At 37.2% G+C, this 19,344-nt stretch overlaps 1 protein-coding gene across 1 annotated transcript in view; it reads right to left on the bottom strand.

Annotated features, from left to right (window-relative positions):
• The window catches only part of LOC150079837 (uncharacterized), a 143,642-nt gene that overhangs the window by 123,669 nt on the left and 629 nt on the right, over window positions 1–19,344 (bottom strand). The gene's annotated exons all lie outside the window — the stretch shown is intronic.

Here is a 19,344-nt window from a genome sequence, read left to right as displayed (position 1 = left end):
TCTCCCTAAAGAGATCTGACAAGATTTGAGAGAGGTCAAATTTCTCACCCTACTGCTTCCCAGGTATTTCAATTTCTTTTATTTACGATGCTCACTTTCGATCAATACTTCATTAGGCGGACTTTATTTTATTCTTTCTCTCAATTTATCATTTCGGTTGTGATAACTAAGTTGGTAAAGGAGACGCACAGGTAATTTTGGAGTGTTGAACTCTGAAATTTCGCCCGATCATTCTTTATATATAGGCGGGGGGGGGCTTTATTTTCTTAAATTAGTGTTGTAAAACTCAGTCGACAAACAGATGACGTATCTGTTGACTTTCAAGTTTCATTTTACCTTTTGATCTATAGCGAAAGAATTTTACATGTATAATAAATGTTGATAAATATCATGGAATACCGCAAAAGATATCAAACATTTAATGTTAAATGCAACTTTTTTGTAAATATTACAGGAACTATACAGTATAGGCGCCTCCGTAGCCAGGTGGGAAGGAGCAGCAGTGCATAGCACACGCTTCTTGATTAGACCGGGGTTCGAGCCCGTCACCACCAAATACGGAGGATGCGGAAAGGTCCTTCAGGGAATGACCACCGCATATCCCGGAGCAATATGGCCTTAGTTGCTAATGCTCCTAAAAACCAAATAACAACAACAACAACTATACAGTATTAATTTATTTACTATATTTAATCGGTTAACCCGTAAAAGAAAATTGTTGTTTTAACTGAAATTCCATAACCAAAAAAAAAAAAAAAAAAAAAATCTATTATATTAGGACCACCCGTAATTTCTTACATATACTCGTATTTGTGTCTGTAAATTGCGGGTGTTCTCTGGTCGATTTGCTGGACGAAAAAAACCCTGTTTCTGGTGGGGAAAACCTTGCTATCTAAGCCTCAGGCCGACTAACTCAGCCACGGAATGAAAAAAAGCCCACTAAATTCCTCGCGTCATCGAGGGGATTCGAACCCGGGCCTCTTCCATCCGGTGTGGAGAAGACGGTGACGATACTATGTGCTATCCCCGTACACTGAAAAATCTATAAAAATATTTTACCATATTCAATTTTGGAACTACCCCTATTTCTCTTATAACCTTTGACGATTCCTCCAACGCGAATTGAACTCGATCTGCATTCGCAAGTCCAGATAATATGAACACTGGAGCATGACACGGAGCCCTGTCTCCATTGCTCCGCAAAACCAAAGGCCTGATGAAACCAAGTTGAGCTGACTCAACCTAGACTTTAGGCCAATTATTGATGTACAGGGGTTAATTGAAATAAATAAATCATAATGCACAAAATGGTTTCCATCCGTTTTTTTTTTTTTTTATACTTTGGGGGGCACTGTCCTGTGAAAAATGTTCAGGTGGATACCTGATACCTACTTGTCGTTGGCATTTATTGTTATATACACACAAGGCCATAATGTTAATTGTCGTTAATATTAGAGGCCTCGAATCTCTTATTAACATTTTAACGATTTGGAACTTAATACACAAAAAGAATTGTATATTTTAAATTAACGACATCACATAAACATCTCTGTTTACAACAAAAGATTCTGAATAGTTAATTATGATATCAGCACTTTGTATGTACCCTCCATTTTATAATAACATCTGCTCAGTTTATTTAATATTTAGTAACCTTGAGAGGATCCTTTTTTGTTAATACTTAAATTTTCAGAATTACAACTACTATTCAGTTCTCTCTCTCTCTTTTGCCCCTCACTTTACGCAACCTGACCCTATAGTAGCAGTATTTTTCAGAAGGTTCCAGGATCTTCTGAGTATCTAATCTTTATATTTTTATTTAATTCCAATTGAACGTTGCTTTAGCAACATCCTTCCTACAACTGGGCATGTGTGTGCTGAATGACCAACTCAGTTTAATCATAGATAACAAGGTTTATTTAATACTACTATATACATAAAAAAAATTACACTCATTTTGATTACTTTTTGGCATACACAAATATTTGCAACAAAAAAATAAATCATAACAAATCTCACTAAGAATGGGACTGCACTATTTTAACACCAAGGTACTTACAAAATATTCCGTTTCTTTCTTCTATCTATCTGACTCTTTTACACAATTGCTATTCCACCTTTCTCTTTGCACCACACACTGGTTACAAAGATACACTCCTTAAATGGTCACCTTATTTCCGCTCCTATTACAACACATTCAATTATACCTCTATGGTGTTAATAACTTTTTATTATTAAATTTGTCATTTATCATATTACCTTTATTTATTACCACAACTACAAAATTACTCTTAATTCCTTATTCATCTTTTTCGTACATTTCTTTAACCCGCAGCAGTTACAGAACTTGATCCGACCTAAGTACAACGATGCATTCAGACACGCCTTTATTGTTTGGCTTTTTTTTTATTTATTTTTTTTTTTTTTATGAAAACCCCAAACACGAAAGGTATCAAAACCTATAGTACTTAGTACCGTGCATGGGTTGAAGGAGAAGTATGGGGGGGGGGGGGGGGGGGGGTGCCGGAAACTTTGCTCTAGAGACTAAACATGGGTTTCACACCACTTCAAGCCTCCAATAAGCAAAGTGGTGGTATTTTATCTCCTTATCTTTAACGCTTCTATTCTTACTACAAGTTCTTCCATTCACTTTCTCGTTTTAATAATAACCTCTTTCCCACTATTACTCTACTCATTACCCTATTCCAAATTAATGCTTAAACCAACCATATTTGATTTAGAGTAGATTTACCCCTTTTGATTCACCTATCTAATCTTATCTTTGTCATTGAATTCCCCTAATATCGCACTACAGTCCTTTCGCTAACGGTTAACCTACCGTATGCTTTCACTTACTATAACTTTCACTTTAACTTTCACTTGCTTAGATACTATGGTCAGGTGTCTTCATAAGGGACCTTCATTAGTGCTCTTCCTTACTGCATTCCCATGTCTCCTTCTTTCAGATCTCCAATGCTACTTCTTTCGGCTCACCAAGGCTCCTACTTTCAGCTCTGCAAGGCTGCTTCTTTGGGCTCACTAAGGCTGCTTCTTTGGGCTCACTAAGGCTGCTTCTTTGGGCTCACTAACGCACCTACTTTCAGCTCTACAAGGCTACTTCTTTCGGGCTCACCAAGGCTCCTTATTTTCTCCCTCGCTATCTTACTTTAACGTCTTTCCTCTAGCTTCTCCATTTCGACTCCCTTACTTTCTGCTAACTCCTAACAATAACTCATTTCAACTAACGCCTTTCCACTTTCTGCACTTTGTCTCACTCCCTTACATTTTTGCAACCGCTCGCTACAACTTCACACTGCCTGTCTCTCCCTCACACCCTTACATTTTTTTTTTGACTGTTCGCCACGACCTCTCAACTGCGTGTCCCTTACTGTCTTCCCTTCTTTCGCACACTATAATCTTAGCTCCCACTCACTTACTAACTTTCCACCAATCCTAAACAGGTTCCCAAAAGATTCTCTCTCCCCTCGTTCGCCAATCCTTCATTTTACAGCCCAAACAGTGGCTATTCTGGAGTTGTCCCCCTTTCTCACGGAAGGTTTAAATTTCTGTTTATGGTTAGGGTCATCTGGGTTCTTAGTGCCGACTCTCGTTCATTTTCTCTTTTCGTTCAAGTTATCTTTAAATATTCCCCTAGAAATTCTATATCTTAATTAGTGACATTCTAAATTCCTGTCGCAACCCGTATCAAACTCGAGATTTATGTCCAAACTGCCCCTTTACTCTGTCCAGTGTGTCATTCTCTGTCGTTATTTATCCCTTGTTCCTTACACTTTTCCCCTATAACCCCCCTATAGCGTGGGTCGTGTTTCTACAGGTGGCAGTGACAACACTCTTTTCTAACGCCACCCCACCCGCATGAACGCTTAACACTTATTTCTCTTACCAGAACACTTTTGCTTAAGTAAATTTAAATTGACTTCTTTACGCCATACTCGACTCCTAACAGAAATATCCCAGAATTTATGTAAGATCGCCATCTTACAATCTCAACCATGATTATGTGTTCATTTAGTGATTAACAATATTTCTAAACATTTGGGGTGCGCCTCGTAACCGCGGAACTACTCCTGTTTGATGTATCTCTGCTCCAGGGGATCGGTAAAAATATTTCCTCTGAAATCTTCGGGACAGCTCTCTCCCCCTTCATGCACTACCCACTCTAATATTACGTCATTGAACCCACTTTAATGCAGATTACCACCAAAATTCGACTCGCAGCTATCACTGCAGAAAGACCATTCACGTGGAACCCACACTGACATTTGAGAATTCTTCTATAAAATCGTTCATCGATGCAGCACTATCGGGTAAGTCATGGTAGACTTCTCTCCAGTTCCAAATTAGTACCGTAATTATACTGGAAGTTTTGTTGGTAGCTTCGGTATAAGATCAGAGCGTTACATGATATGTTTAATGAAGTATTATTTTGGAAACTGATTTTATGATAAACAAGATAATGTCCTACATGGGGACTCTAGTGTCTCGAAAGGTGAGATAATAGAATCCCCATATCTCAATATTCAGGATACTTGAGTCCCCATATGGGACATAGATAATGATACATTACCTATGCATATTATCTATGTAAATTGATACAATATTTAATGACGTCTTGGTCCGTCGGCCTTAATTATACACTGTACCTTCTAGTTCGGTAGACTCTGAACCAATTATTGATAACAGGAAGGCGGTATTTTTGGTCTCCTTCAACACAACAGTCAATTCCACTATTGCTTGCAGCTGCCACTACTGACCTGGCCTGAAACCAACATTCCAGTTCATCCCAGAGGCGTTGTTGCTTTTATACCTATTCCTGAAACGTGGATGGGTTCATGTCTTCCAAGCCCTAGCTATACGAATCCTTTTGTAAATATAGTGTATACACACCGGCTCAATATATTCAAATTATTATTTTCATGGCATGGACCTGTCGTTCATATTCGTATTACTTGTGGAAGTTCATATTTCTATTTGTCTGTGGAAGTAATTGTTCAGGGCTGATTTGCATGTTGTGCGAGCTGAAAAACCTAGAATAACTTACAGAAAAAAAAAGTCCTATTCCTACCAATTGAAGTCACCTCACCACAACCTCAATTAAAGAAGACTAAAATTTCTCCAGAGGTCGACGCGAGTCGAACTCAACCCTCTCCAAACAAATGGCGCAAGATAAGGTATTTCCATGGCCATAATACCACATCTGAAGGACTTAACCGTATTTTATTGAAAGAAAACGTTCAGTTTATGGGTTAAAAATGGTTTACTGCGGTTATGGTACATTAAAAGCGATGAACACCATACTATGTTTCGAAGCCTCTCCTCCATTTTCTTCAGGTAGAATAGAGTTAGACAGATTATATAAATTACTAACATAGTGACCAGTACCAAGTGAAATCCAAAGGCTCTTGCAGTCACGAAGGACTCGTTGCTAATAACCAGTTCGGATTCGCGAACTAGTAGCCTCTACGCAGGTAATTGATGTAACCTAATTACATCTACTTGAAGAAAAATGTGGAATAGCATTTGAAACGTTGTAGGCTGATAATTATTGTTATTAATAAGTTAACCAATGTAATAAGCCTATGTTTTATTGATTTGCCAACCACAAGATAAAGCGGGGCCAATCTATAACAAGGTTAACTCATAACTTAAACTTATTATAGTAGAGCATACAAGACGGTCTTGAAATCTTCGAGATGTGACTGAAACAGCACGAAGACGATCAATCAATAAAGTATTTTTGGTAGGAGTTTGTAAACAATGTTTTTGAAAACCATTCCCTCTCTAAATTAGATTTCCTAGATTCTTATAATTACTATAAAAAAATTATTCACTTTAACTTTAATATTGACATAAACAAATACACGTCATTCAGTAAAGCTTGCATTTGTCAGTATATAAACAATATAGAGGTATTTCGGCAACTGACCAATGACTTTTACTTAATGGCGTATAATCATTCCAGGATTAAAGTTAGTGTGAACAGAGTGTACTAAAAATTACTTTATAGCACCAAATTATTTTTAACTTAAACAGCAATAAAGGGTGACAAATCCCTCCCAATCAATTATTGTCCCATTGCATTACTTCTACTCTTTCTAAAGTAATAGAGAAATTCATTAACCGCCAACTCCTAACTAATATGGATTTCCTCAAAGTCGATCCACTACTGATATACTGGCTTATGTTACCCATCTACGGACAAATTCAATGGAAAAGTTTTAAAACCCAAACAGTTGCTCTTGACATTTCAAAGGCTTTTGATCGTGTTTGGCATAAAGGTCTTCTAAACAAGCTTCCATCTTATAGACTGCGACTGTTTTTTGTAATTTGGTATCCGGTTTTCAGTGCTGATTTAGGCCTAATTATAGGCCTAATTACTCGAATGAGTACAATGAACAATTGTACAGAGAAATAGAGTGGGCTAGTAAATCAGAATGTCTTATAATGGGCGATTTTAACTTCCCAGATATTGACTGGAACTTGTGGTTTGGTCACTCACACACTAGTCAGACTTTTGTGGATTTATTGGATGACTGTTTTCTGCAGCAGCATGTTCGAGAGGCAACCAGAGAGGGTAATACTCTTGATCTGGTTATCAGAAGTGATCATTCGTGTATTAAGAATTTGCAGATAAAAGAACCACTAGGTGGCAGTGATCACAGTGTACTGATGTGGGATTTACTTAAAGATATAATTACCATCAGGGGTAAAGGAAAGGGTTTTTGCTTCCGTAAAGGTGAGTACAGTGGTCTCCGACAGTTTTTAAATTATGTACAGTGGGATCAACTGACGATGTTACCAGCAGTAAATTCTAAGTGGGAAGCATTCAAGGAATTAATCGTGGAAGCTACTAAAAGTTTCATACCTATTAAGAAATATTGTTCAAGGTTTAGGCCTAAATGGTTGTCAAATGAACTAATGAGACTCGTAACAGAGAAGAAAAATGCATGGGATGCATATAAATTATCAAGCGACTCAGAAGCCTATGGCAGATATAAGCTAGTCTGTAATCAGATAACAAAGGAGGTTAGGCAGGCGAAGGCAGATTACGAGAAATCCTTGGCAAAAGATGCTAAGAAAAACAGCAAGGATTTCTTTACTTATATAAACTCTAAAAGGAAGGGGATGAATCTGATTGGTCCACTTGACATCGATGGTTCGATTGTTGATGATCCTGCTCAGATAGCAAACAAACTGAATGAGTATTTTGCATCTACATTCACAGATGAGGAATTATTAAAGTTTGAAAATATCAGAAGGTTATCAAATTGTAGCAGGATACTTAATGATTTTGTAATAACTGAGAGCAAAGTGGAGGAGAAATTGTTGAAGTTAAACATAAGAAAAGCACCTGGGGTAGATGGGATCTATCCAGTTCTATTAAAGGAGGCGGCAAAGCAACTAAGCAAACCCTTAGCCATAATTATGAGAGCGTCCTTGGACTCAGGGGAGGTTCCCAAGGACTGCAGATGTGCAAATGTATCCCCAATTCTCAAAGGGGGATCGAAGGGTGACACGAGTAATTACAGACCAGTTAGTTTAACTTCTGTTCCGGGTAAAATAATGGAGTCACTGGTTAAAGATGCATTGCAGGATCATCTAGACAAGACTGCAGCAATAATTCAGACACAGCATAGGTTTGTTAAGGGAAAGTCTTGCCTGACAAATTTGATAGGATATTATGATGTGGTTACAAAGGAACTGGATGCAAAAAATAATTTTGATATCATATATTTGGATTTCAGTAAAGCTTTTGACACTGTTGCGCATGGAAGACTATTGTACAAATTGGAGCAGAATGGTATTAAAGGTAAGTTGCTACAATGGATAAAAGGATGGTTAAGTGGGAGAAGACTGATGGTGGTAATTAGTGGGTGCTGCTCTTCGTGGACTAATGTTATTAGTGGAGTCGCACAGGTTTCGGTTTTGGGTCCACTGTTTTGTATATTTATCAATGATATTGATGAAGGTATATGTTTCGAAGTTTCGATAGTGTCGAAGTTTGAAGATGATACAAAGGTTGGCAGGGTTGTTAATGACAGTGTGCTACTGCAACAGGATCTAGATAATTTGGGCAGATGGGCTAAGAAGTGGCAACTGAAGTTTAACCTTGACAAAAGCAAAGTACTGCATATGGGTAAAAGTAACCCCAGAGAAACGTACCAACTGTGTGGTACTACACTTAAGGTGGTAGAAAATGAAAAAGACCTCGGAGTAATTGTGCAATCAGATATAAAGTTTTCTGAACAATGCAGACAGGCTGCCAGGGCAGGTCATGGGGTTTTGTCAATGATATATAGCAATTTTGCTAGCAGGGAAAAGGAGGTGATTGTCCCTCTGTATGAGGCAATGGTCAGGCCACGCCTTGAGTACTGCGTACAGGTCTGGAGGCCTCATTTTAGGAAGGATATAGATTTGCTTGAGCGTGTACAGAGAAGGGCAACAAGATTGGTGAGGGGAATGAAGGGATCCTCTTACCAAGAGCGGCTTAAATTCTGCAAATTGCAGTGGCTGGAGACTAGGCACCGCGGTGATCTGATTGAGGTGTATAAGGCCTTGTATGGGTTGAGCACGCTGAATTCTGATGGGATCCTTCCACTTGTTCAGATTACGAACCTAAGGGGGCATAAATTCAAATTAAGAAAAGACAGATGTAGAATAGATGTGCGGAAATTTGCCTTTAGCCAGCGAGTGGTTAATTTCTGGAACAAACTTCCATCTGTCGTTGTGGAAGTTGATAGGTTGAATGAATTTGAGGAGGAACTGGACAGGCATTTGGAGGGAATGGTGTGTTTTTTTTTTTTTTTTTTGGCTATTGCTGCATAAGCTCATACACTTGCTTTCTTGCATCACATGCCACTACTACTACTACTACTTTCTCCCACCAATTGCTTAAATGCTGAAACTTAAAAATCTACAGAAATTCAAGTCTCCGGGTAATTCTCCAATAGAGCAAAGGTACCTTAGTTAATTTCAATCATTCTGAAATTCAGTCCTGTCTTATAACTCGCAAAATGGATTCTTCTGCTAATATGCTTATCTTAAATGACACTCAGATTTCTACACAAGGTCACATATCTCTATTAGGGATTACCTTGACTTCTAATCTCTCTTGCACAAGAACATCACGAATATTGCTTCCTCTACATCTAAAAAACTCGTTTTTTTCTTTCGCTCTCTGCGTTACTTTTCTTCCAAACAGCTGTTCACTCTGTACAAATCTCAAATCAGCCCTCCAATGGAATATTGTTCCCACATCTGGGGCGCTGCCTCCAAAACCTCTCTGAGGCTTCTAGATTCCATTCAAAAGAGGGCAGTTAGGTTAATTTTTGACTTATCTCTTACAAAATCTCTCCACTCTCTGTCCATAGACGTTCTGTTTCTGAAGCATGCCTTTTCTGTAGGTAGTTCCATGGGCACTGTTCTTCTGAATTGACTTCTATAATTCCCGCTCTCTCTCTCTTTTTCACGGCAGTCCGAACATGTGCCACAACCAGTCGGCATCCATATACTGTCCAACTTCAAACTCACAGAACCAACTTTTTTCGTCTTCATTTATTCCTTCAACTTGCATTTTCTGGAACAACCTCCATTCACACGTACTTCCTGAAACACAATCTATAGAAATTCAAGTCTGTCTAACGCCAACAAATATTTTCTTTCATCTTCCTAATCTTCTACCCACGCACGGTACTAAGTACTATAGATTCTAATAACTTTCATGCTTAGAGTTTTTATAATAAAAATATAAATATATATATATATATATCTCAATTACATTAAACATACATTAAACATTTAAATTATTTAAAAGATAAATATTTTATTCGTTTCATCTAATGTATATATTATTATTCTTATAAATCCGTTTATTGAAATAAAATCCACCCTTGACAATCCATTGGATAAAAAGGGTGTACATACAATTTATAGATAGATACATATTTATATATAGATATACACTAGGTGCATATGCACCTAATGTATATGCACCGACATCAACATCCACAGACGAAGATATGGACGTTTATTATGAAAATCTCGAGTCAGCTCTTGATCTGGTCCCAAAAAAGAAAGGATGTTTTGATAGTCATGGGTGATTTTAATGCAAAAGTAGGCAAGACAGTTTCTTCTAGTCCTGAATGTGGTAGATTTGGTCTTGGCACTAGAAATGAGCGGGGTGAAAGTTTAATTGAATTTTGTCATATGTAACACCTGCTTTCAGCAGCACCCGAGAAGGCTCTACACATGGAAATCTCCTGATCAGAAAACAAGGAATCTGATTGATTATATCCTTATGCAGCAAAGTTGGCGTTCCAGTGTAATCACAGCAAAAACACTTCCTGGAGCAGATTGTGGCAGTGATCATCAGCTACTCCACATCGTTCTCAAACTGAAGCTGAAAAAGATCATGAATAAGGTTTTCCCTATACGAATGGATGTAGAAAATATTCCAAATGATTATATGCTTGAAAAAGGCAATCGTTTTCAAGCTCTATTAGAACTAGATGACGATATGCTGCCTGAGGAAATGTGGGAAAATACAAAAAGCATTATTAAGGATTCAGCAAATAGACACACTAGAGAAAGGTCAGGAAGCTTTGGATTACAGAAGCCACTTTTAAACTTATTGAACAGAGAAGAACTGCAAAACCCCAGGATGTACAAGGAAACGAAGAGTATCAGGAACTAAACAAAGTCATCAAGCGCTGTTTAAAACAGGACAAACAGGATTATATCAATCGAAAGTGTAAATAAATCGAATACCACAACAAACGAAACAACACTAAAAAGATGTACGATGTAATTAAGTCCTTAAGACAAAAGTTCCGACCAAAACTTAATGTAATTAAAGACTCCAAAGAGGAAATTTTAACAGAGGAGAACACAATCAAACGAAGGTGAAAAGAATACAGTGAGCAGCTCTTCCGAGCACCTGATGGCAATAATGATCTGCTACCCCCTTTTCAAGAGTGTGATCATGAACCAGTTCCACTGAAGGAAGAAGTCGAAAAAGCCATCAGAGAACTAACGTGTGGCAAGTTACCTGGAATTGAAGAAATCCCAGCAGAACTGATTAAAGCTACAGGTGTGAAGGGCGCCGAGTTTTTTCATAAAATGATTGTAAAAATTTGGGAAACGGGACGATGACCATCAGATTGGAAGAAATCAATTTTCATTCCCTTACCAAAAACAGAAGATCTGAAAATTTTCTCAAATTACAGGACTATTAGCCTAATTTCTCACGCTAGCAAGATTATTATTAAAATCATATTAAACAGAATCTCAAGAAAACTTGAAGAAGAAATGCCAGAAGAGCAAGCAGGTTTCAGAAGGGGTAGAGGAACCAAAGATCAGATCTTAAGTCTACGACTGATTATTGAAAAATGCAAAGAATTCAATGCTCCAGTCGTTTTGTGTTTTATGGTTATGCAAAAGCATTTGATTGTGTTCAACTTGAGAAACTATGGGAAACGATGACTATTATGGGTTTCCCAATGCACATAATTCAGCTGATTAAGCTACTGTACCAGGAACAGGAAGGAACTGTGAGAACGAACATGGGAAACACGGACTTTTTCACAATAAGTAACGGTGTCAGGCAGGGCTGTATTTTGTCACCTCACCTTTTTAATCTTTATGCCGAAGATATCATGCGTGAAGCTTTGGGAGATTTAGAGACTGGCATCAAAATTGGAGAACTAAGATAAACAACCTTCGTTATGCAGACGATACTGTGCTAATTTGTAATTCAAAGGATCATCTTAAAGAAACTCTGAGGAGAGTATGTGAAGCAAGTAAGAAAAAACGATTGTTTCTGAATGTGTGTAAAGTGAAGGTTAATGGGCAAGATATCGAAGAAGTTGATGAATTTGATTACTTAGGGTCAAAAATAAATAAAAATAGCGACTGCTCAAACGATGTAAAAAGACGACAGGCAATTGCTAAAACGTTGGTCTCTGATCTGATAAAATTATCAAGAGATCATGATCTGCCCCTAAATACGAAGCTGAGAATCATTGATTCGTTAATTTTTCCAGTTGCCACTTATGGATGTGAAGGATGGAATCTGAAAAGGGTTGACAGGAAGAAAATTGAGGCATTTGAAATGTGGTGTTACAGGAGAATACTGTACATAACATACTTGGATCGAAGAACAAATGAGTGGGTATTGAATAAAATTGGCAGGCCTAAAATTCTTCTTCGTAGCATCAACAAAAGAAAATTGAAGTTTTTTGGTCATATAGTAAGAAGGGAAAACTTTCTGTTGAAGAATATAACGGAAGGAAAAACCGAGGGGAAGAGATGCAAAAGAAGACCTGCAACTAAGTGGAAGGATGGGATCAGTGAATTTCTGAGCATAACACTTTGCGATGCTGCTCGTATAGTACACGATCAATGCAGTTGGAGGAACTGGAATTTGTTGGTGGTTTCAACAGCTCCTCAGGGAGCTATGTGACTGGAAGAAGAAGGAATACACTAGGTAGAAAGATACATACTAATTACACCAGGTCACTGAGAATTAATTATACAATCAGTAAAAGATCACTGATTATTGCTGACAAAGTGTAGAATCCAGGCATTATATAGAATATCTAGACGATACACAATGCCGGGAAAAGTATGAAAAAAAATTTTTTTTTCATCGCTGTATGATATTCTACTCTTACGTAAGTGAATCACAGTATCTGACTTTTATATTTTTAATATTTTAGCAGCAAGATAAAGGGAAGTAGTATTTTTCCTGCTCTTGTATAAAAGTAGGGAACTGTGATTCACTTAGATAACATATGCGTAATGCGCCTATTATCTTCACCATGTCCGTCTGTCCATCTGCATGTAATAACTCGACCCATAAAATGCATAGATTTCCATAAAATTTTATATTTGGCTCTTTTAGCTGTGTTAGAAAACTTTTCTGAGCCATCCTAAATTTCATTAAAATCGAACCAATAGAAATTCAACAATTATTATTCTCCTTTTCATAGATATACATGCTCTATTCATATACCGTACATTGTAACTGAAGCAATAGTTAGCAATAATTGTAACTGAAGCAATAGTTAGCAATAATTGTAACTGAAGATAAACTTTGAGTGTTTATCCATATGCTTTATCCATGCCAAATGGCAAAACCTTGCTGATACTCATGGGGTGAATAGGGAATCCCTGGTAGTTACAGAGAGTTCAAAAATCGGTTGGACAAGTGACTTCCTCATTGGGGTGTGGTATATTAATGACATATAATTTTTCAGAGCCAAGAAATTGAGAAAGCTCGTTAATACAAGGTGGTAACAAGGAGTCTACACCACAGTTGAATGTGTCATCATTTTGGTTCCTCTTTACTTTGTAAAATTTAAGGATAACTTTAAGACTGGGTGAATTATTCCAGTATGGGGAAATGCCTGATGAAGCTAGTAACAAGGGCAATCGGTTAATTAATTTTCAATTAATCTTTTCCAAATATAACATTTCATGATAATCCATCCACTAGGAATTGAGTTATTACATGAGGACGGGAGGACGGATGGTTTGTTTGTTGTAGGGGTTTTAGGCGCATCAGTAACTTAAGCTATATTGCGCCATATATGTATTATGTCTGTACCTTTGTCACTTAGCAATAATTAACCAGAAATGCTGCATTGGCTACCAATAAAAATCAGGTAGGCAAAACTGGACTATTAAATGGATGAGAGGGAAGGCGAAGAATTATCAAGAAAGAAATGTAGAAATGAAAATACAATAAAGCAGATGAAAGTAGTAAGCAGTACCACTGATTACTTTCCTTTCTATTTGCCTCTTCACACAGTATTTAGAGACTTGAACCAGTGAGACAAAGAGGTCCTAGTTTCCAGAGTGAAGAGAGGGCCCATGAAAGATGCTATGAAGTACTACAGTAGAGATTAGGGATGAAAAGTTTTATCAGATTTACATGACAGACTTACAATGGATGCATTAGGGATAACGAATAATACTACAAAATATCAGTGCATTTAATCAATACTTAAATATTTAGACCAAATTAAGAATTCTTGTTGCTTCTAAAAACGAATCTTAGCAGTTTTAAAAATGCTAATTATTTACGATTTAGAAACGTATAACCATTCTGGCTATATAATAGTAAAAATTAATCCAAAAAGGACACATTTTCGAAAACATCTATGAAAATAGAAAAAAAGTAAAGGAAGTGCAGCTTATCTGAAGGTCTGCAGGTTAACTGTACTAAACCAAGGAACTATCAGGAACATAGATTTCAAAAAAAAAAACTTTAATTAGTAGAATGCAAAGTTTCTATTCAAAAATTCTGCTAAGGTATGTTAGTTTTAAAGTAATAAATCAAACTGATGGCACACTGCAAGGCTTCAGAGACGAGAGCCTTGCGCTGCTCCCTGAGAAAGCACAGATGAATGATGGAAAAATCTGAATGTGGCAAAAGTTTCCCATTATAAGGAAGGAGAGGAAATATTCCATCTAGACAGTATCGATAGAGTACTGACAACAAGGGAAAAATGTGTACAAAATGGGAATTCTTCGCTGAAAATTCTGATGTGCAGGAAACGATAATTTATAAAGTTTTTTTTTTAGAAAATCGTGAATGTCCGGTATATCCGAAGAATGAAATAATTTTTTTCTGTTATTCTTTAAATGAAAGCGAATAAAAGGGGAAAAATATCGTAAAAAAAAAACAGGGTGTACTATAACATGTGAGACCCACTTCAGGGATGGAAGTGGGTCTCACGTGCTATAGTACACCTTGTTTCCTTGTTTCCCAGTTACAGTCATTTTTCCTGCTCCAGCAATTCTTTCCACAAACTGAGTTAGCATAGCCGGCTCCAGTCAACTGTTTATAACCAATGATCGATATCCTATAGGGCAGTGATTTTCAAACTTTTTGGATCGTGACCCACAGTTAAAAATACATTTTACATCGTGACCCACTAAATTGACTTCACGACCCACTAATGGGTCGCGACCCGCAGTTTAAAAACACTGTCATAAAGGTTCTTGCTCATAGTAATGTAAACAAGATCCCACACTGTCCTTTGAGTGATTTCAGTTAGTTCTTCTGACAAGGACACATTGGAGCTTGTTATTAACATTTAATACCTTGCATTTGCTGTGATAATGGAGGCTTATCAAATCGAGAGATGACAAATATGCATCTCATGTGTGGAATCGCTAGACGCAATGCAACCGAGGCAAGATGTCTGTATGCAGAAAACTTCCTTAATCGTCATGTGCCAAATAAGAAGACCTTTGCAGAGAATACATGAGCGCCTTGCAAAAACTGGTTCATTTAGAAAACGAGTTTCGGGTGGTGGTAGACCCATCAGCACCAGAACAGCAAATCCAACAGACACCTGGAACTTTTCAACGGTGAGGAGGTCTAGGATGAGGCGTTTTTTTTTTTTTTTTATTGTTTTTAGGTCCTAAATCCATCCCTTAAGTGGATTCATCGTGTTATAATACACCCTTTATAATTTAGTAATTTTTTATTAAATTATACAGGGTCGTGATAAAATAAAAAAGACAAGATTTTTCTTAATTGTATAATGATCTCCATTTTTACAATCATTGTACGATCTTATAAGTACTGTACTTTTCAATTTCATCCCAAGAAATGATTTGATTCTTTCATAGAGACAAATATTATTAATCAATGTTTTCTTATGGAAAATATACTCTAATATACACTAATAAACCCGAGTTCGAATGTTAATGATGCTAGGAATTTTCGTGGGTCTTTTCCACAACGCGGCTGAGTTAGCCAGCCTCAGGCGAGCAGCATGATTTTTATTCCGGAAACTCAGGTTTTTCGTGAAGCAAATCGACCACATAACAAAGCAATTTAATGACATATTACATACACTGAAAGGACAGAATTCATGGGATATCTGGTTCCTGGGCAACGCGACGCTGTTACCCCTCTCTCTCTCTCTCTCTCTCTCTCTCTCTCTCTCTCTCTCTCTCTCTCTCTCTCTCTCTCTCTCTCTCTCGCTCAGTGGACGAACCCATCGCTTGGCAGATATATAGGTACACTGCCTGCATTTACGAAGACAGTAATCGATGTCAGTATGGATAAACGTCGTGAGTCAAAGAGGAATGATAGTGGTTGCCCGACGTATGGGTCACTCTATCGCGGAGGTGGTACATAAATTCCACTATCCCCGTTCAACAGTATCAAGAGTATATATCGGGAATATGCCATTTCTGGAATAACATCTCATCGTGGACAACGCTGTGGACAAATGATGGACTCGTGGAAAGTCTGATAATTAGGCTGTGTTAATGGCAAAAGGCATAATTTCACAGCTGACAAAGACATTAAGTAGGAATATTGCTAAGTAATACAACGAACTTTTCCACGTGAAATCTTTAATTGATTTATTGGTGTGCAAGAATAATAAATTGATACCACTGGACCCAAACAGCCGATAATTAAATGAAATTGTGGCCACGTTTTGAATTTCTATATCGAAATCCATCTTCTGCTGGATTTTGAGTTCTATAAATGGGTACGACACAAAGAGCAATCAATCTTCTAAATCATAGAGAAATTCGGGTTTGACAAAAAAAAAAATCAAAGAAATTAAGATCTGATTGAGAGATAGCGCAGAAATAAATATAATGTAAAACACCCGAAATTTACCTGAACTTCAAATCAAACATACACTGAATGAACACTATTGGTATACCTACCGAAGAGCCAAATTTTCACCCTTAAGCCCTCAGAACAGCCAGGATTCGCCATGACATGGACTCAACAAGGATAGTGTCCTCATAGGGATGATGGCCATGCTGACGAAATTGCTACCCATATACGTTGAAAATTAGATTGTTTCGGGTTCCATTCCGAAGAGCTCGTTTAACCTCGTCTGCAGGTGCTTAATTGGACTGATTTTAATTGTAATGAGCCCTGTGGGTAGAATCGCTGTCCTCCCCACACCAGGTGGAAAAGACCTGAGTTCGAGTCTCGTTGATGACGAGAGGAATTTTTTTATGAGTATTTTTCACAAAATTGCTGAGTTAGTCGGTCTGAGGCAAGGGTAGCATGATTTTTAATCCCAGAAACTCGGGTTTTTCACCCAGCAAACAGAAAATCGACGACAGAACGCACGCAATTTACAGACAGTAAATAAATACAGAGCAATATGGGCTTAGTCGCTGATGCTTCTAAAACCCTACAATTATTACAACAACATTCTAATGAATTTCTTTGATTTTTCAATTCTAAATTCCTCTTTAACTAAAAATATTGATTTATGTATAGTTGTATCACTCTGTATTAATTTATCTTTTTACAAGTATAAAACATAGTAGAACTAAGGTCCAAGATGGATTTCAATATAGAAATCCTAAAAGAAACAAATTTAATTACTGAAACTGTTTTAGTCTAATGTATTAAGTTATCTTTGCATAGCAACAAACTAAATATTTCAGGTTGGAAAGCGTTTTATTCAATATTCTTAATTTGTAAGTAGTTTTAACATCATAGAAGCAAACAGCAATATGAGTATTTAGTATAGAAAATATTGAGGATAATAATTAAAAAAAAAAGTATATACGAAACAGTGAAGCGTAAAACATGTTTATACTTGAACAACCTGTATTTACAACTGTTAATTTTTTTTTCTTTAGGTGCATCAGAAACTTAGGCCATGTTGCACTAATATTATGCAAATTGAGTGTGTTTTATGGTCGATTTTCTGTTTGTTGAACGAAAAACGGGGAGAAAAAACCATGCCACCCTCACCTGAGACCGACTAACTCAGCCACGTTGTGAAAAAAAAACCGTAAAAATTTTCGCATTCGAACTTAGTTTTTTCCACAAGGTGTCCGAAAGACGGTGATTATACCCACTGTGCTACCCAAGGAGTATAACCATAACAAAACTATAGTTTATGAATTAGAAATTTCTCATTCTTTATATTAATAATTTATAATTTATTTTGAACAGTCGTGCGATCTTTGAGAGATCCCTATTTAAAGATATTTGTTATCATCCCTCTCTCTTGAAAAATCTGTTTCCAAAGCTCGCATCATAAACCTTTAGACAAAAAGAAAGATAAAAATCTAAGAAATTTAACCCAATAAGCCGTCAAAAGAGAGGCAATTTCCCCAATATATGAGAAAATAAAATCTAGGCTACCAGTATCTTGAAGAGAGCAAGTATGAGCAGCATGATGAACAATAGATTGAAAAATTAATACTTTTATGTCAGAATATAAAACCTTTCAGATGAACAATTGAGACTGCAGACTCAGTTTTAAACAAGGTTAAAGGCAAATCCTTTAAGGACGTATATTCTTTCTAAAATTATGAAAATCGAGAGAGAGAAAACGTATTTCAATCTATCACTATCATGTAATATTTAGTTTTTTTCATGTGAAAAACAAATGACAACCTTCAATCAGTTATCTCTACAATCACCATTATGGTGCCATTTTTGTTTCCAGTCCAGCCCATCAACGGCAAAGAGAAATTGGTTGTTTCGCTTCCTGCTATTGAGGTTAACCTGCGCAAGAGGTATTTTTATCCTCCCTAAAATGTCATTCGCTGACCAGATTTACGACACAGTCCAGGTGAAAAGTTCAACTCTCAACTTACAGAAGCCTTGCGCAAATCACAGTATCGTGGATGGACTATTAGGTTATCTCACAGATTTCCTCACAGTGCCATCTAACGAGTGATGTCCTAGGAATCGAATTATAACGACTTCCGAAAGAGGAAAAGATCTTTTATTCCCTGAAGTGTTGTCTGCAATGACAGATATAATCAACCCAAGAGTGCCCATGGGGAAAAAGAGGGGGAGGCTGGAGACTCTCCCTCTTCTTGAAGATTAAAAAACTGTGATGTAAACTACACATATGGTGTCCCATACCATTTCTGGGGACATTCTAAAGTAAGAGGATTTTAAAGATCTTGTTTACATGTACGGTACGACTTATCACGAGGGCAACTGTTTTGAGAGGTCAATGACCGCCTTAGGGAACTTCCGAAATTAACAAATTGCACGTCTTGAACTGTCCATAATATGGACTTGTACAAACACAACGAACCGCAAGCGTAAAGCGGATAATTTCGAACCAGAAACGCAGGTTAACTCCCGTTTACAAAGAGCAGACTAAACATGTAAAGGAGGCAGGTCACCACGTTGTCTGTCACTTGTACAATATTTCTTTGTAGCTGACAGGTGACCTACATCAACCCACACACACAACCATCGGTAGCTTAAGTTTAAAATAGTTCTCCCACTAATGGATGTGTTCATCTCCACTTCAAAGGTGGCGTCATCAGAACGCGAACTTTAATAAGTGGGCA

This window comes from Mastigoproctus giganteus, chromosome 10 (assembly GCF_048544385.1).
Source record: "Mastigoproctus giganteus isolate SK-2022 chromosome 10, ASM4854438v1, whole genome shotgun sequence".
NCBI classification, from domain to species: domain Eukaryota; kingdom Metazoa; phylum Arthropoda; class Arachnida; order Uropygi; family Thelyphonidae; genus Mastigoproctus; species Mastigoproctus giganteus.
Note: the sequence above shows the minus strand (reverse complement) of the source record. Positions and strands in the feature narration are given on the sequence as shown.